Source organism: Molossus molossus, unplaced genomic scaffold, assembly GCF_014108415.1.
Source record: "Molossus molossus isolate mMolMol1 unplaced genomic scaffold, mMolMol1.p scaffold_m16_p_2, whole genome shotgun sequence".
Taxonomy (NCBI): Eukaryota; Metazoa; Chordata; class Mammalia; order Chiroptera; family Molossidae; genus Molossus; species Molossus molossus.
In genome coordinates, this window is record NW_023425355.1 from 117,523,398 (window position 1) to 117,542,611 (window position 19,214).

Genomic DNA, 19,214 nt, shown 5'->3' on the forward strand with positions numbered 1-19,214 from the left:
TAGGATTACTTTCTAGTCACCCATCATGATAGCTGTCTAATAATGCTCTCTTTATTGGTTGTCTTCCCTTCCCTGTTTCCTTTCCCTTCCCCCATGCTCCTTACACCTTCCACCAAAAATACATGCACTCAAATCCTTGTCTTGAGGTCTGCTTCAGGGTCAACTCAAATTAAAACACCTTCCTGACCCCACCTTGCTCTGCCTGAACATGTAGAGTCCTTTCATGGTGTGTTTGGTTTCCTCAATTGGCTTATAAGTTCCTGAGGAGTCAAGAGTGACAATGTCTGATATTTCTTCTTGATCTCAACATATACCAGTAGTAGGTACACAAACATAAGGTGCTCAATAATAAATTGCTCAGTGAGTTCCTATCTGAAAGACCTCTTACATTTATACATTGACTATAAAATGCTCACTTTTCTTTACCCTTCAGTTATATTCTTAAATTCTCTAGATTGCTAAAGAAATGAGAACCTCACTGTTACTGAGAGTCCATTTGTCTTGGCCTGAAAGACTTCAGTGTTTCAAGAAGTCTCAAGTCTAAGCTATTTATTTCTTAAAATAAGTTATGGCTAATGAGTTTAACCAAGTTTATACAAAGCAGAACAAGATGTGGCTCATTTAAATGGAGCACAGTAACATGTTTAAGAGCATGACAGTGTTGGCTATGAGTTATACTATCTAAGAAATGTGCTGCCAACTGGTGAGCACAAATTGTGAGGTCAAAATGTAAACATAATCACTTAACACAGGTTGCCACCAACTCCAGATACTGGAACAAGGATGGATGGGAGGCAGGGCTTAGAGTTAGGATCCAAGAATCTGGCTCTGGTTTTAGTCTTGTTTTGTCAGACTACACTGGGGAAATGGCTATCTCTCTGGGTTCTTTTTCTCACCCATAAAATTGAGGTAACAACTTCCATGCCTGCTTCTTAAAATGCAATGTCATTGTAAAATAAATGCATCTTCCTAAATGCATAATTTTAAATGCACAGGAATAAAATGTTTTCTTTCCTTATTTAAATTTTGAATCAATAGAAGAAAAAAAAACACACACACACAACCTATATTTGGTGGGCATAAAAACTCTGAAGCGCCCAGCCAGTGTGGCTCAGTGGATTGAGCATCATCCCATGGACTGAGAGGTCCTGGTTCAATTCCTGGTCAGGGCACAGGCTGAGGTTGTGGGCTCAATCCCTGGGGGAGTAGGGGCGTGCAGGAGGCAACCAATCAATGTTTCTCTCTCTCTAAAACATGAATAAGAAAAAAACATATTTAAAAACAAAACTCCAAAGCCATGGGAGAAGCTCAATTTTACTCAAAGCATCAACTTTTCTCATAGTCTTTGGCACAGATATAAATCATCAATATCATTAATTGGAAAGACTGCTGTCTACTAATCACACTTAAAAGATAGAAATACTATCACAGGAGTAGACTTGGAGGTAATTCAACTGAGCTATTTTTCTTAAGCGGCAAATCCGTGAAATATTGTAAAGCAGTACATATTGTATGCTTGCAAATTTCTATATCCTAAGAATCTAGTATTTAATCCTTTTCTTTTAACCCTTACAGTTTTTCCACTATAAGAAAACACTTCAAATGCAGATAAGCTAAGTGTAAATAATTAAAATGTAAATTATGTATTTATACACATACAATACTATAGTACTTTAACTCCAAATTATTTGTTTCTTTCTTTTTTTATCCTCACCCGAGGACATTTTTTCATTTTTTGTTCAGATAGAGTGGGAGGGAGAGAGAGGAAGAGAGAGAGAGAGACAGAGAGAAGAGAGAGACAGACAGAGAGAGAGAGAGAGAGAGAGAGAGAGAGAGAGAGAGAGATATCAATGTGAAAGGGACGCATTAAGTGGCTGCCTCCCGCAGGGCCCAACCAGGGTTGGGGACAAACTGCAACCGAGGTACATGGCCTTAGCGGGAACCAAACCAGGGTCTCTCTGGACCGCAGGTCGATGCTCTAACCACTGAGCTAACAGGCCAGGGCTATTTATTACTTTTAACAATGCAATAACCCAAATAATTTTTAAGCATTTAACCATTTTTCTCTTGTTAGGTTGACTATTCCAAATTATACCTTTTTCTCTACCAAGAGAGTTACCCAATTATTACCCAATTGATGCTTAGTAGCAATCAATAATTGAAGCCTTCTGAGAATGTAATGAAATGATCTTGTAATCACTGACAATAACCCACTATTGGGTGCTTACTGAAAAATGTCACAGATAGAAAGGAGGGCAGGAAGAGATACACTTGTGAGACAAGAAGCTTGTTGAAAATGCTTGGAATTTACATTTCTTCCTGTAGACTTAAGTTGTTATCTAATGAATGGCTAGGGTAATGCTCACAAAAATACCTTATTCAGACTTAAATGAGGAAAAGTTCCCTGATACCATTTCCCAACCTTATCTTCCCATAGTCAACACAAAAGGGGATCAGGTGACAGTTCCACCTATTTAAGTGGTACTTCACAAAAATCTGATATCCCATAATAATTATATTCTTATTCCCTATGATTGTGTGTGTGTGGAGGGTGCAATTTGCTGTTTTCATCTTTTATTAGAAGGCAAGACATCACTTTAGGTAAAGCTAAAAAAGTGGCTTCGGCAATATCCAAACCCTTGTCACACTTGCAAAGCTTCTTCCCACACAATTCCAGTCAAATTAATAATTTCCTGACTTGATACCAAAAACTTAATCTCCATGTTAAGTGATGAAGAACAATTTCTTCCCCGGGATTTCTTAGGAAGGGAATTTTATTTGTAGGACAAAGGAAAGAGTTGTTTTGTTTCTTTTACTTTTTTAATATACAAAAATGGTTTTATATGAAAATGTTCAAATGACACACACTAGTATATTACCTTTTGCAATTATTTCCCTCCCACCTCCTCCAAACCACTGAACAAGCATAGACTATAGTATACTGCTCACAGAGGTGGTTTAACAGTTCCTTTCCCAAATAACAGTATAGTATTTCCTGTGAATTTTAGTAAAAAGATATTTACAAAAGTGATATTTTACTACCTGTACATTTAACATACGTTGGGCACTTCTAAACATCTAGATGGACTAGATGTTTCAAATAAGGACTTAATTTGTCCACTATATACACAAATTTTGAATAAACTACACACATGTAACAGTTATAATCTGAAAGTGTCTTCAAAATATGAACATTGTAGCCTAACACCACCCTTCCCTCCTCCTTCCCTTTTCCCCTCCCCCTCCACCAACCCTGTAGGGTATAATGCTCACATTTTTATTTTTAAATTAATTTGTTTTTGTTACAGATGCCCCCCCCCCACTGATTCCCCCCTTCCCCTCCCTCCCCGCCCTGTCCCCAGCTTTGTTGTCCATGTCCACTGTTCATGCATACATGCATATAAGTTCTGTGGTTTATCTCTCCCCACACTCCCTCTTCTGGGGATTGTCAGTCTGTACCCCACTTCCACATCTCTGGGACTACCCCATTCCTCAGACTGTGATGTTCATTACATTCCACACATAAGTGAGATCATATGATACTTGTCTTTCTCTGTTTGGCTTGTTTCACTTAGGATAATACTTTCCAGGTCCCTCCATGTCGTCTCAAAGGATAAGAGATCTTTCTTATAGCTGCATAGTACGCCACTGTGTATATGTACCACTATTTTTTTTATCCATTTGTCTACTAATGGACATTTGGGCTGTTTCCAGATATTAGCTATTGTAAATAGTGCTGCTACAAACATGGGGGTACATATATTCTTTCTGATTGCTGTTTCAGGCTTCTTAGGGCATATTCCTAGAAGTGGGATCACTGGGTCAAATGGAAGTTCAATTTTTAACTTTTCGAGGTAACACCATAGTGTTTTCCATAGTGGCTGCACCAGTTTGCATTCCCACCAGCAGTGTACTAGAGTCCCCTTTTCTCTACACCCTCGCCAACACTTGTTGTGTGATGATTTGTTGATGGCGGCCATTCTGATAGGTGTGAGGTGATACCTCATTGTTGTTTTAATTTGCATCTCTCTGATGATTAGTGATGTTGAGCATTTCTTCATATGCCTCTTAACCATTTGTATGTCCTGTTTGGAGACGTGTCTAATTAGCTCCTCTGCCCATTTTATAATTGGGTTGCTTTCCTTTTGTTGAGTTGTATGAGCACTCTATATATTTTGGAAATTAACCCCTTATCTGATGTATCATTGGCAATTATGCTCTCCCATACAGTGGGTTGCATTTCCATTTTGATGATTGTATCTTTTGCTGTGCAGAAGCTTTTGAGTTTGATGTTGTCCCATGTGTTCATTTTTTTCCTTTGTTTCTGTTGCCTGAGGTGATGTATCCGTGAAAATTCTGCTGCATGTGGGGTCTGAAATTTTGTTGCCTACATTTTCTTCTAGGATTTTTATGGATTCATGAGTCACATTTAAGTCTTTTATCCATTTTGAGTTTATTCTTGTGTATGGTGTTAAGTTGATGGTCTAGTTTCATTTTTTTGCATGTAGCTGCCCAATTTTCCCAACACTATTTATTAAAGAGGCTGTCTTTACTCCACTGTGTGCTCTTGCCACCTTTGTCAAATATTAAGTGAATGCTCACATTTTTAGAAGACAATCTTTCCTAGAAATTTTAACACAATTGTACAAAATGCAATAGTTTACTAACTCTATTTTTGTCATACACTGGCAACCTCTTTAACATCTAGAAAGACTTGATGTTGTAAATTAGGACTAATTTGTCCATTATATACACTATATACACAGCTACGGAAAACAAATACATGAATATAAGGGACGAAGCACTAACAAAGAGCTCTTTGCACTTCCTTGTCCCTTGAACCTGTGCACAAATACAATGTGTACTGTTCGAAGAGGTGGTTTGGTCATTTCCAAAATAACAATATTTGATATGAATTTTAACAAGATATTTACTAAAATGTCTTTTTTACTACCTCCAGTTTTATCAGGCACTTCAGAACATGTAGAAAGATAGATATTTCAAAAAAGTACTTAGCATTGTCAACTATTATACAGTAGTGAGGAATAAAATGCACACATAAAACAATGGTTAGAATATGAAAATGTCTTATAAATATGACCAGTCTGTCATAGAACCTTCTTTTCTTCCTCCTCAGGGTCTTCTACTCCATGTCCTCTAACTCAGGGAAGAAACGTGGACTCGAATAGCTCCTGATGTCACATGTTGTTTCTGGAAATAGTCTAACAATTCCATTTCAAAAAGTCATTTCCAGAAGACATATCTTTTGATTTGTTTTTACATGGGCATTTGCAAGACATGTGATTTTCTAACTCTACTGTATCATACGGTGGCAACCTCTACATCTAGAAGGCCTACATGTAGCAAAGTTCTCTTTTGAAAGGTTAGGGGGAAAGTTGAAAGTAGCTTTTTCATATTATATACACAGGCCTCTATAAATGGCCAGTAAATCTTCCCAAAAGGTGGCAGGCACTTCCTATTAGCCAAATGTATGTTATTCTGCCATTTCTCTCTTCCGAAATCATGGTCTATAGTAGAAGGAAGACCAACCCCCCAAGGGCACATAAGTGGTCCACCATCATGGACGGGGGCTCTGCTCACCTTCGGGCCCGTCAGGCCTTTGTCCGTAGTTGTCAGGACTGTCAGGACGAAGCGAGGTCTCCCCTAGTCGGGAGAGAAGTTACCCCAGGTGCCCCATCCACCAGCTCCAAGGCCCAAGTGGGGGTGAGCTGGTGTCCACGCAGAGCAACCTTCGGGCCTCCCAGGCCGAGCACCTCCCTCTGCAGCCTTCCAGGGGCTGCCATTCTCAGGGCCCACCACACCTGATGCTCCCGGCAGCCACGGGGCTGGTCTCAGTAGCTCAGCACTTGGCGGGGGCTTTGCTTAGGCCCTGGAGGAGTGGGCCTGGGGACGCGGCTGTCCACGGCATGGTCCCCAGAATGCAGCTCTGGCTCGGGAAGGCCACCGCCATCTGGGCGCGGAGGTGGAGGTGGGGGTTGGGGGACAGTCTCGCTGCTGCTGCAAAGCCTGGGCTGGGCCAGTGGGCTACAAGAGGGAGAGCTCTGGGCCTAGGCAGGACAAAGCCTGCTGCTTGTCCCCGGGCCCCCCAACTCACCCCTCCGGCCGAGGCCGGAGGGCCTGGAGGGGCCTGGAGGACAACGGTCGTGCTCCGCTTCTCACCGCACTCTGCCGGAACTCGGAACTCGGAAAGAATTTCTGTGTTGCTTTGGAGAGAACAGAGGCTGCTCCCAAAATGGAGGATAGTAAGTGATTGTTCTCTGTAATGTGACCACTCTTCATTGGCACTGGATTTTCAATACAATGATTGAACTTGTGAAATGGCTGGGTGGAACAGATTTTTGAAAAAAAAAAAAAAATATGTGAATGGTTTCAAGGAAGGAGCTGAAGCTGCCTGAAGGGATAAGGGCTGCTGAAATTTTAACCAGATTTCCAAGGGCCTGTGATTTTTACCTCTTTTTTGTTTCAACTGAGTAGACAAAATGTCTTTGTCACTATCTGGAGCCAGGATTTCCACTTGTACTATATTCCATTATTGCCTCCCTCTCAAAAAACTTGCTCTATCAACTAAAATTTTTCTCTTCTAAATTTTCAACTGCTCCCTCTGTCTTGGCTTTTTTTTTTTTTTTCCCTGAGTGTATAAATATGCCTAAGTCAGCTGCATCTAAAAAAAAATCCTTAGTTAGCAAAAAATGTACAAAATTGTAGAAGCTATGTGATAGATACATGGAGATTCATTACACCTTCTCAATTTGCATGGTGGAAAATTTCTATAACAATTCTAAAAGGATGGGATGGAGGGAAGGAGGAAAAAGGGAAGAAAAAAAAGAAAGGAAAAAGAAAAGTGAGGGTGGGAGGGAGGAAGAACCCCTCTCTTCACTCTGCATTTCTTTCTGTCCACTCCACTACTGCACTCTCCTTGACACTTTTGAGGCAACCCTCTGCAGTTTTCACCAATCGAAACACCCACTTTCTAATCCTCAACTCCTTGCAGTCTGAATTCTGGTCTTGCAACATTTGATGTTCATTCCCCACCTTCTTGAAACCTTTCCTGAAGAAGTGATCAAACAATTTTCTTCTAATTATCATCTCACTTTCTTTAGAGCCCTTCTCATTCTGTACCACGGTTTTATTTTCACCTTCTATCCAAGGACCTACCCAGATAGATAGCTTTTCCTAGATATCTTAGAGGTGATTAAAAAACAAAAAAACAAACTTATATTTCTCTGAAAAATATCCTCTTACCTTTCCTCTAGCAGCCCATGACACTATCACTACAGATCTTCCTATCCAAAAATCTATGTGTTAACTTGGACTTTTCACCTTCTTCTCCTATCACAACCAAACAAATCTCTAAGCACTTACTACTCAGCATTGCTCGTGAAACCGCAACTCTGTCACTGATGGAGTTTGTTAGAAGTACTCCATCTCAGACCCACTGAGTCAGAATCTGAATTTTATCAAGTCTGTTCAGGTAATGTGTATGACCATTAAAGTTGGAGAAATACTGTTTTACATTATTTTCCTCCTCCCATTCTGGTTCTGTCAGTTGTTGATTTTCATATGGTTCTTGCCACAGGGTACTAACTCATTTGTTTCTCTGCCAAGAGCCTTCTTCTTTTTGTCTGCCTGAATAAATCCCATTTGTTCTTCAAGGTTCGGTTAGTGCTACCTCATCAGTGATGCTTTTCCTAACCTTTTATTCAACTACATTCATTCAGTTGTGTTAGACACTTCCAAGATTCTCCCAAGCTCAGTTAACCGTACTCTATTGGGATCTCACAGTCACCTATGCATATCTTAATTTCATCATTTGATACCTTTGGTTTAGAGCACTCTCCTAAAGGTAGCTACTGTTCATACATATTTTTATCACTAACACTGAACACAGTGACTGGTGCAAAGTAGGTTACTGATTTATGTATGCTGAATAAATGAATGAATTAAAAATTGCACAATCTGTGGACTGTCTTTTTTCACCACTGAATGAGATATTTAGGCTCCAAATCTCTCACAGACATAATTGAAGTGAGCAATGAGAACTCTCAAAGCCCCTTACCAGAGGATGACTTCTGGGGTTATGGGCTTCCTATGCAAATACATCTGCTTCCATGTGCCTTTTTCAATTAAGATGTTGCACCTGGGGTGGAGGGATGGGTGAAAAAGGTAAAGAGGAATAAGAGGTACAAATTTCCAGTTTTAAAATAAATAATAGGGATATAATGTATAGCCCAGGGAATATAGTAAATTATATCATAATAACTTTGTAGAGTGACAGATGGTTGTTAGACTTCTTGTGGTGAACATATCATAAGGTATGTAAATACTGAATCACTATGTTGTACATCTGAAAATACAATATTGTATGTCAAGTATACTTTAAGGGAAAAAGTTGCACCTGTTTCCAATATTTCCTGAGAAGTAGGATCCAAATTAGAAAAAGGTTTTTGAGATTTAAGTCTTACCCTTACCCTAACAGAAGAAAAGTCTGGTTTTCTTCTGTTACCAAAAAAAATTTTATTTAAAGTACGTAAGAAGCCTGCAAAACAGGAAGATGTAGGAACAGTGCAATATTCTATGACCACAGGAGTGACTAAGGAGTCTAAATACTGCTTCAGGATGGGAGGACCAACCAGAATTCTGGATTATCTTGGCAGTGTTGTGTCTTCCTGGCCACTTATCAAGATCACTGTTCTTGCTGGATTCCACACCTTACACCCTGGAGTTATCCTTGACCACTTATTCTAGGACCCAGTGTTCTGCTTTAATTCCAACCCAGGCCCTGACAACTAGACAGCAAATTGTTAATGAAGACGTTGAGAATGAGAGATATATCATTATCACCATGAGCTTGTACTGACATCTGCCACTCTCCTTCCCCAGTTGACACCACAAATACTGCTTAGGTTCTTTATTTTTAATAGCTTTATTGAGATGTAATTCACATAACATACAATTCAAAAATTCAAAGGCTTTTTTAAGTAGATTCAGATGTATGTACAACCATCACGAGAGTCAATTTTCTTCTTTGCTTTTCCTTTTTTATTTTTTTATTGAAGTAACATTGGCCAATAACATTATATAAATTTCAGATGTACAGCATTATAATTTGATATCTGTATACTCTATTGTGTGCTACAGTATAGACTATCAAAAGTCTGGTTTTCTTCTGCTACAATATACTTGACTCCCTTTACTCATTTTCACACTTCCTCCAGACCCCTTTCCTTTGGGTAAGCACCATTCTATTGTCTGTATCTATGGAATTCTTTCATTTCGTTTTGTTAGTTTATTACTTTTTTGTTTTATATTTCACATTTGAGTGAAATCATAAGGTTTTGTCCTTTTACGTATGACCTATTTCACTTAACATAATATGCTTAAGATCCATCCATGTTGTCACAACTGGCAATATTTCAACTTTTTATGGCTGAGTAGTATTCTAGTGTGTGTGTGCATATGACATGTTATTAATCTGCCAATGAATACTTAGTTTATTTCCATATTTTGGCTATTATAAATAATGCTTCAATGAACATAGGGGTGAATATATCTTTCCAAATTAGTGTTTTCATTTTCTTCAGATAAATACCCAGAAGAGGAAATGCTGGATCACGTGCTGATTCCTTAATTTTTTTTTTTTTTTTATCCTCATTCAGGGATATGTTTTTATTGATTTTAGAGAGAGAAGAAGTAAGAAGGAGAGACAGAGAGAAACATCAGTTGGTTGCCTCCCATATGCACCCCGATTGGGGATCAAATCTGCACCCTGCGTAGGTGCCCTGACTGGGAATCAAACCCACAATCTTTTGATGTATAGGACGATGCTCCAACCAACTGAGGCACACAGGCCAGGGCTGGTTCCTTCATTTTTAAAGGAATCTACATGTCCTGGCAGGTTTGTCTCAGCAGTTAGACCAACAGCCCACAGACCAAAGGGTCATGGGTTCAATCACTGGTCAAGGGCATGTACCTAGGTTGCAGGTTCAATTCCCACCCCATTGGGGTTGTGTGGGAGGCAACTAATCGGGTGTCTCACGTGGATTTTTTTTTCTCTCTCTGCCTCCCCCCCCTCTCTCTCCCACCCTCTCTTCCTCCCTTCCACTCTCTCTAAAAAATTAAATGGAAAAATATCCCTGGGTAAGGATTGACAATCAATCAATCAATAAAACAAACAAACAAACCAACCAACCAACCAACCAACCTCCATACTGTTTTCCATAGCGGCTGCATCAATTTACATTCCCACCAACAGTTTACAAAGATCCTGTTTTCTCTCCAAAACTTGTTATTTGTTGTCTTTTATAATGGCCATTCTAACAGGTATGAGGTGATATCTAACAGTGGCTTTGATTTACATTTACGTAATAATTAGTGATGTTGAAAATATTTTCATATACATGGTCATGTGTAGGTCTTCCTTGGAAAAGTGTCTATTCAGATCCTCTGCCCAATTTTTAATCTGATTGGTTTTTTGTTGTTGAGTTGTATGAGTTCATCATATATTTTGGATATTAACTCATCAGAAGTATTATTAGACAAAATGTTCTCCCATTCATTTGGTTGCCTTTTTGTTTTGTTGATGGTTTCCTATGCTGTGCAGAAACTTTTAGTTTGATGTAGTCCCAGTGTTTATTTTTGCTTTCATTTCCCTTGCCTTTTGACTAAAATTCACAAAAAAATATCACTGAGAACAACATCCAGAAGCTTAGTGCCCATGTTTTCTTCTATATATTTTATTGTTTCAGGTATTACAATAAAGTCTTTATTCCATTTTGAGTTAATTTTTGTGTACAGTGTAAGATGTCCAGTTTCATTCTTTTGCATTTGGCTATCCAGTTTTCCCAGCACCACATATTGAAGAGACTTTCAATTCTCCATTGTATATTCTTAGCTCCTTTGTTGTAAATAAGCTGAGTATACTTTTGGGCTCTCAGTTCTGTTACATTGTTCCGTGTGTCTATTTTTCTGCCAATAACATACTGTTTTGATTACTATTTTTTTGTAGTAAATCAGAAATAAAAGAGAAGTTACATCAGGTACCACAGAAATACAAGGGATTATAAAAGAACACTATGAAAGGTGATATGATATGCCACCATACTGAACAACCTAGAAGAAATGGACAAATCTTAGAGGCATACAACCTTCCTAGACTGATCACTAATAAGGATATTGAAACAGTAATCAAAAACCTCCCAAAAAACAAAAGTCCAGGATCAGATGGCTTCACTGGTGTATTCTAATTTAAAGATGTAATACCTATCCTTCTCAAATTCTTCCAAAGTATTGAAAAGGAAGTAATGCTCCCTAACTCATTTTATAAGGCTAACATTACCCTGATTCCAAAATTAGTCAAGAACATCACAAAAAAGAAAATTACAGGCCAATATCTCTGATGAACATCAATGCAAAAATTCTCAACAAAATACTACCTAATTGAATACAACAATACATTAAAAGGACCATACACCACGAACAGTGGGATTAATTTCAGAGATGCAAGGATCGTTCAACATCCACAAATCAATTGACTTGATATAACACATTAATAAAGGATAGAAATCATATGATAATCTCAATAGATGCAAAAAAAGCATCTGACAAGATACAATGTCCATTTATGAGAAAACTCGCAATAAAATGGGTATAAAAGGAAAGAACCTCAACATAAAAAAGGCCATATAAGACAGACCCACAGGTGGCATGATACTCAATGGTGAAAAACTGAAAGCTTTTCCTCTAAGAGCAGAAATAGGACAAGGATGTCCACTTTTGTCATTTTTATTCGACATAATACTGGAACTACTAGTCAGCAATTAGGCAAAAATAAAGAAATAAATAAAAATCATCCAAATTGGAAAAGCTGTCAGTATTTGTGCATAACATGATCTTATATATAGAAAACTATAAAGATTCCACCAGAAAAACTATTCAAAATAATAAATGAATACAGAAAAATTGCAGGATACAAAATTAATATACAAAAGTCTATTGCATTTCTGTATACTAACAATAAACTATCAGAAAGAGAAATGAAGAAAATCCCACTTATAGTTACAACAAAAAGAATAAAATACCTAGGATAAACTAAAGAGGTGAAAGACCTGTACACTGAAAACTATAAGACATTGTTGAAAGAAACTGAAGAAGACACAAAGAAATGCAAAGATACTCTGTGTTCATGGATTTGAAGAACTAACATTGTTAAAATGTCCATACTACTATTGCCCAGCCGGTGTGGCTCAGTGGTTGAGCAATGACCCATGCACCAAGAGGTCATCAGGTTGATTCCCAGTCAGGACACATGCCCAGGTTGTGGGCCAAATCCCCAATGGAGAGCATGCACGAGGTGGCCAATCGATGTTCTCTCTCATCGATGTTTCTATCTCTCTCTCCCTCTCCCTTCCTCTCTCTCTAAAATCAATAAAGAAAAAAATTTAAATATCCATACTACCTAAAACAACCTACAGATTCAATGAAATTCCTGTCAAAACCCCAATGGCATTTTTCATAGAAATACAACAAAAAAACACAATAATTTATTTAAAACCACAAAAGACCCCAAACAGACAAAACAATCCTGAGAACAAAAAGTTAATTTTAGTATATTTTTATTTATTCATTTTAGAGAGAGAGGAAGGGAGGAGGGGAGGAAGAGAGGGAGAGAGAGGAAGAGAGAGAGACATTTTCATTTTGGAGAGAGAGGAAGGGAGAAGGGGAGGGAGAGGGAGGGAGGGAGAGAGACAGAGAGACAGAGAGAGACAGAGAGAGATCTGTTATTCTATCTATTTATGCATTTATTGGTTGCTTCTTGTAGGTGCCCTGATTGGGGATCAAACCTGCAACCTTGGTGTATCAGGACGATGCTCTAACCAACTGAGCTACCCAGTCAGGGCCAATTTTACTACATTTTTATCACTTCAAAAAGAAACTCTAAACCCTTAGCTATCATTTATCCAATCCCACTTCCCCACCCAGCCCTAAGCAACCACTAATCTGCTTTCTGTCTCTACAGATTTCCCTATTCTGGTCTTTCATATGAAAGAAATTATATAATATGTGATCTTTTGCGATTGGTTCTTTCACTTAGCATAATGTTTACAAAGTATACTACATTATAGTATATATCAGTCCTTCATTCTTTTTTTTTTAAATCCTCACCCGAGGATATATTTTTATTTATTTTAGGGAGAGAGGAAGGGAGAAAGAAACAATGTGAGAGAGAGAAGCACAGATTGGTTGCCTCTCATACCAGCTGACCAGGGATCAAAACCACAACCTAGGTATATACCCTGACTGGGAATCAAACCCACAACCTTTTTGTACAAGGGACAATGCTCCAACCAACTGGGCCACCCAGCCACGGCCTTCATTTTTTTTTTTCTTTTCATTTTTTTTTGAGATCTGAGTTGGCTTTTTTTTTCTTTTTACACTTATCTTCATTGTTGAATGTATTGCAGATATCCCTCCTTTTCCCCCCTTAGCCCCCACCTCCCCATTCCTACCCCACTTCTGCCTTCCCAACACTATTGTCTGTGTCTATTGGTTATATATATATGCATAGAAATTCTTTGGTTTCTCACTTCCTGCCCCACCTCCCCCATTCCCTTTGAGGTTCATCATTCTAGCAACCAATTTGTACATCTTAATCCCTTCATCTTTTTCACCCAAACCCCCTCCCATCTGGCAACCAAGTTCTCTGTATCTATGAATCTGTTTCCGTTCTGCTTACTCATTTTGTTTGTAGATTCAATTGTTGATAGATATGTATTTATTGTCATTTTATTGTTCATATTTTTTTATCTTCTTCAGGAAGACCAATCAACATTTAATATAATACTGGTTTGGTGGTGATGCACTCCTTTAGCTCTTTCTTGTCTGGGAAACTCTTTATATGGCCATCGATTCTAAATGACAGCTTTGCAGGATAGAGTAATTTTGGTTGTAGGTTCTTGGTTTTCATCACTCTGAATATTTCTTGCCACTCCCTTCTGGCCTGCAAAGTTTCTTTTGAGAAATCAGCTGACAGCCTAATGGGAACTCTCTTGTAGGTAACTAGCTGCCTTTCTCTTGCTGCTTTTAAGATTCTCTCTTTGTCTTGAACTTTTGCATTTTCATGATGATGTGTCTTGGTGTGGGTTCATCTTGTTTGGGACTCTCTGTGCTTCCTGGACTTGTATGTCTGTTTCCTTCACCAAGTTAGGGACGTTTTCTGTCATTATTTTTTCAAATAGGTTTTTCAATTTCTTTCTCTGTCTCTTCTTCTTCTGGTACTCTCATGATGCGAATGTTGGTACGCTTGAAGTTATCCCACAGGCTCCTTATACTATCTTTATTGTTTTGGATTATTTTTTCTTTTTGTTGTTCTGATTGGGTGTTTTTGGCTTCCTTATATTCCAAATAGATGGTTTGCTTCTTGGCTTCACCTACTCTACTATTGATTCCCTGTAAAATATTCTTTATTTCAGTTAGTGCATCCTTCATTTCTGACTGATCCTTTATTATGCTCTTGAGGTCCTCACTAAGTTACTTGATATTCTCATGAAGTTCCTTGAAATTCTCACTAAGTTCATTGAGCATCCTTATAAGCAGTGTTTTTTTTTTTTATTTTTTTTAAATTAATTAATTTATTTTTGTTACAGATGTTTCTCCTTTTTCCTCCACTGATACACCCCTTCCCCTTCCTCTCCACCCTGTCAGCTTTGTTGTCCATGTCCATTGGTCAAGCATACATGCATATAAGTTCTGTGGATTATCTCTCCCCCCAACCCCTTTTCTGGGGATTGTCAGTCTGTACCCCACTTCCACATCTCTGGGACTACCCCGTTCCTCAGACTGTTATGTTCATTATATTCCACAAATAAGTGAGATCATGTGATATTTGTCTTTCTCTGCTTTGCTTGTTTTGCTTAGGATAATACTTTCCAGGTCCTTCCATGTCATCTCAAAGGATAGGAGATCTTTCTTTCTTACAGCTCATAGTACTCCATTGTGCATATGTACCACAGCTTTTTTATCCATTCGTCTACTGATGGACATTTGGGCTGTTTACAGCTCTTAGCTCTTGTAAATAGTGCTGCTGTGAACATGGGGGTACACATATTCTTTCTGAATGGTGTTTCAAGCTTTTTAGGGTATATTCCTATAAGCAGTGTTTTGAAATCTGCATCTGTTAGATTGCTTATCTCCTGTTGAAGAAGGTGTCCTGTAGGCTCCAGTGGCACAACCTCCCTGGTCACCCAGCTGGGCCCTCGAAGTGCACCCTTGGTGTGGACTTTACATCCTTCTGTTGTAATTGAGTCTTGATTGCTGTTGGCACATCAATGGGAGGGTTTTACTCAGGCTAATCAACTGCAAGGACTGGCTGTGCCTACTAACCACCAACCTCTGACTACCTTGCAGGATCAGCAGTGCAGGAGCCCACCACACAGAGCAAAACTTACTTCAGCAGGGCTTTGGTACCCACTGAGTCCATTCCTTAAGTATGTCACTTGTGGAGGTGGTTGGGTGATGGTGCTTCGATGTGGTCTGAAGCTATCCACTGGGTGCGCTGGCTCTGGGGCAAGATCAGCCACTGCCTGTGTCCTACCTGGAGCCACCAGGCATAAGTTACAAAGCAATCTGCCGATGGCTGCTTTTTGTGCTGCACTTGGAGGTACCCAGGTAAAGCCAAGCTGTGAACTAAGGCTGAAATGTTCTACTGCCATGCCTGGGGCCACTTAGCGAGAGATGTGGGCTCTCTGTTGTCAGATGCTGCTTGTTTGAGAGAATTTAGGAAAAGCTGAAGCAGGAGCCAAAACATGCCAGTCCTATGGTAAAGCCACTGGAAACAGCTTGGTTGGGCCTGAAAGCTGGGTGGGGCAGGGCCTCAGGGAATCACCAGGGCGGGGAAAACTCTGAGCCAGGTTGCTGGAGTCCAAGGTATGGCGCCAGTCTGCTGGATTCGTGGGGGAAGGGCTAACCTAAGGAACAAAGGCCTCTGCCAGCACATCTGTCTGGGAGAAGGCTGCCTCTCCAGCCCTTGCCCCAATGCCAAACAAGTCAGTCCTTCCCCGTATCTCTCTGGTGCCTTTCAAGCTGCCTCCCCTCCAAGCTGGAGCCTGGAGGGTGCAAGTCAAAGTAAGTCCCTGAGAGGGCCCTTTAAGAGGAACTGCCTGGGGCTCCAGCAGAGTTAGCCTCTCCCTCAGCCTCAGTTCATGCTGGTTTTTACAGCCAGAAGTTATGAGGACTTCTCCTCCTGGTCCTGGAACTCTGAGCTGGGAGCCTGGTGTGGGATGGGGACCACTTGCTCCTCAGGGGGTACCTTCACAGCAGAGGTAGCCCTCCTGGTTTATATCTACCACACGTGGGTGTGAGACCAGACTATCCTTGCCTCCGCCCGGCCTACCAGTCTCAATGTGGTTTCTGCTTTAATTTTGTAGTTGTAGGACTTCCATTCAGCTTGATTTCAGGCAATTCTGAAGGACTTTTGTTCTGCAGTTTAGTTGTAATTTTGATGTGGTTGTGGGAGGAAGTGAGTACTGCGTTTACCTACGCTACCATCATTGTAAGGCCAGCGAGCTCTGGGGAGTCACATGACCGGGAAGTCGCAGGACCCGGAAATGGATGGCCAGAGGCGACACTCCTGGTCACATCCCACCACCCTTCCCAGCCAATCAACATACGCCACGTTCGAATCTCCCCAGCAACTAGCCAGTCACCTGACGCCACACCTAATCACCCCACCCAGATCCCTAACGTCCCTATAAATCTTCCCTGGGCTAAAGTAGCCACATGGACCAGTGAACCTCGCCCGGGAATGCTTCAATAAAACTTTTGCCTGCCTTTGCGGCTCCGTTTCTCTTTCTTCCTCGCCGAGATACCTTACAATCATGACCGGAAGTTCTTCCCTTCATTCTTTTTTATGGTCAAATAATATTCCAACATGTAGATATCTAACATTTGTTTACCCATTCATTGCCTGATGAAAATTTGCAATATTTCCACTGTATGGCTATTGTGAATAGCACTGCTATGAACATTCCTGTACAAATATGTTTTCATTTTGGGGGGTCTATAGGAGAATTGCTAGGTCATATGGTAACTATGTTTAATCATTTTACATTCCCACCATAAGTGTATGAGGGTTCCAATTTCTCTATATCCTCATCAGTGTTTGTTTATTTGAATTTTTATTATTAACTTTTTGATTCTAGCCATCCTACAGGGTATGAAATAATATCTCACTGTGATTTTGATTTGCATTTTCCTAATGAATAATGATGTCAAACATATTTTCATGTGCTTACTGGCCATTTATATAACTTCCTTAGTTACTTCTGATTATTAGCTATGGAATAAACTCATACTAGATTTCACACTGTCCCATATGTACCCCAAAATAGTTTTCCAGAGTTCAAAGGCCAGATCTGCATTGATTAACTTCAGAACAATATATTAGCCTTACTCACAGCCATCAATGAACATTTAACTTTTAAAAAAAAGTGAGTACAATTCATTTTTCTCATGCTTTCTTAATTCCCTAAAAATATAACAAGGAGCAAATAGATTTCCATGCTGGAAATGACAGAATAGTTTTTTTGGTTCAATATTTCTGCCAAGAACAACTGCACAAACACCTGTTCAAAGGCATCAGAAAGCAGTGAGTAGTTTTGGGGCCAAGATCGCAAAGAGAAGAAAAGTTCCAAGAGAAAATACTAAAGCTGCTTTTTCCCCTCAGAACATTTGCCCATATGATAGTGGGTACTAAGGGACTAAGAATTTATTTATTTATTTTATTGTATTAATTAATTTATTTTTGTTACAGATGTTTCTCTTTTTTCCCCCACTGATACCCACTCTCTCACCCTCCCCGCCCTATCCTCAGCTGTGTTGTCCATGTCCATTGTTCATGCATACGTGCATATAAGTTCTGTGGTTTATCTCTCCCTGTCACCCCCTAAGAATTTAAACCCAGCTTTTAGCAATCTCTCAAACCTCGTGAGTGTGGGAACAAATCTTAATATTCTAGCCCGATAATGGTCCTATTACACACCTAAAACTTTCTGGTAGGAACCTAAAGGACAAGACACTGGGAGTAAGGTAGCCAGAAATAGATAAGCAATCCCAGAGACTAAAGTACAAATTTCAACCAACTCAAGCTGTGAATAAGTCAAGTTGATCTGTATCTAATCTAATTACCTGTCATAAACAAAAGCAATATCTTCCTGGAAAAATATAACTCACCCAAATTATCTCTATTTTTTAAAATTGACTTTTAGAGAGAGAAGGAGAAAGGAGGGAGAGAGAAACATCGATGTGAGAGCAAGACATCGATTGGCTGCTTCCTGCACCCTCTACTGGGGATCGATGTGCAACCCATGCATGTGCCCTGATCGGGAACTAAACAGACAACCTTTTGGTGCACGTGTACAGGATGATGCCCAACCAACTGAGACATACTGGCCAGGGCAAATTATTTCTATTTTTAATACAAATATCTGACATTTTATTTAAACTAACATGGCATGACAAAAAAAAAAAAAAAGAGAGAGAGAGAAAAATCCAAGCATAAAAATACATAATAAAAACACCCATAGGAGATATTGGAATTATGTGATGGACTTTAAAATATCTGTAATTAGCTCTGGCCAGTTTGGCTCAGTAGTTAGAGCACTGGCCTACAGACCAAAGAGTCGTGGGTTCGATTCCAGTCAAGGGCACATACCTCGGTTGCAGTGTGGTCCCCAGCCCTGATCGGGGTCGTACAGGAGGCAGCCAATTGATGTGTCTCTCTCACATCAATGTCTTTCTCTCTCTTTCTCTCTCTCTCTCTCTCTCTTTCTCTCTCTCTCCCTCCCTCCCTCTCTCTCTCCCTCCCTCCCTCCCACTCTGTCTGAAGATAGATGGAAAAATATCTTCGGGTGAGGATTTAAAAAAATAAAAAAATAAATATATATGTAATGAATATGTTCAGAAAATTATATATCAAGATAGACAATTTATCATAGACTGAAAACTATTTTTTAAAACTCAAATGAAAATTGTAGAACTGAAAAATACAATAAGTAGAATTAAGAAATCAACAGATGGGTTTAATAGATTAGAAATAGCTATAAAGATAATTACTACTTAAGTAGAAGGCAAGTCAGAAGAAAAAGGAGAAACAAAAAGCATGAGACTTATGGGAAAGTAAAAATGTCAGAGACAGAGAC

The 19,214-nt window shown here is 39.5% G+C and overlaps 1 protein-coding gene across 1 annotated transcript in view; it reads right to left on the reverse strand.

The window, feature by feature from the left end:
- The window catches only part of XK (X-linked Kx blood group), a 53,112-nt gene that overhangs the window by 4,043 nt on the left and 29,855 nt on the right, over positions 1 to 19,214 (reverse strand). The window lies entirely within an intron of this gene.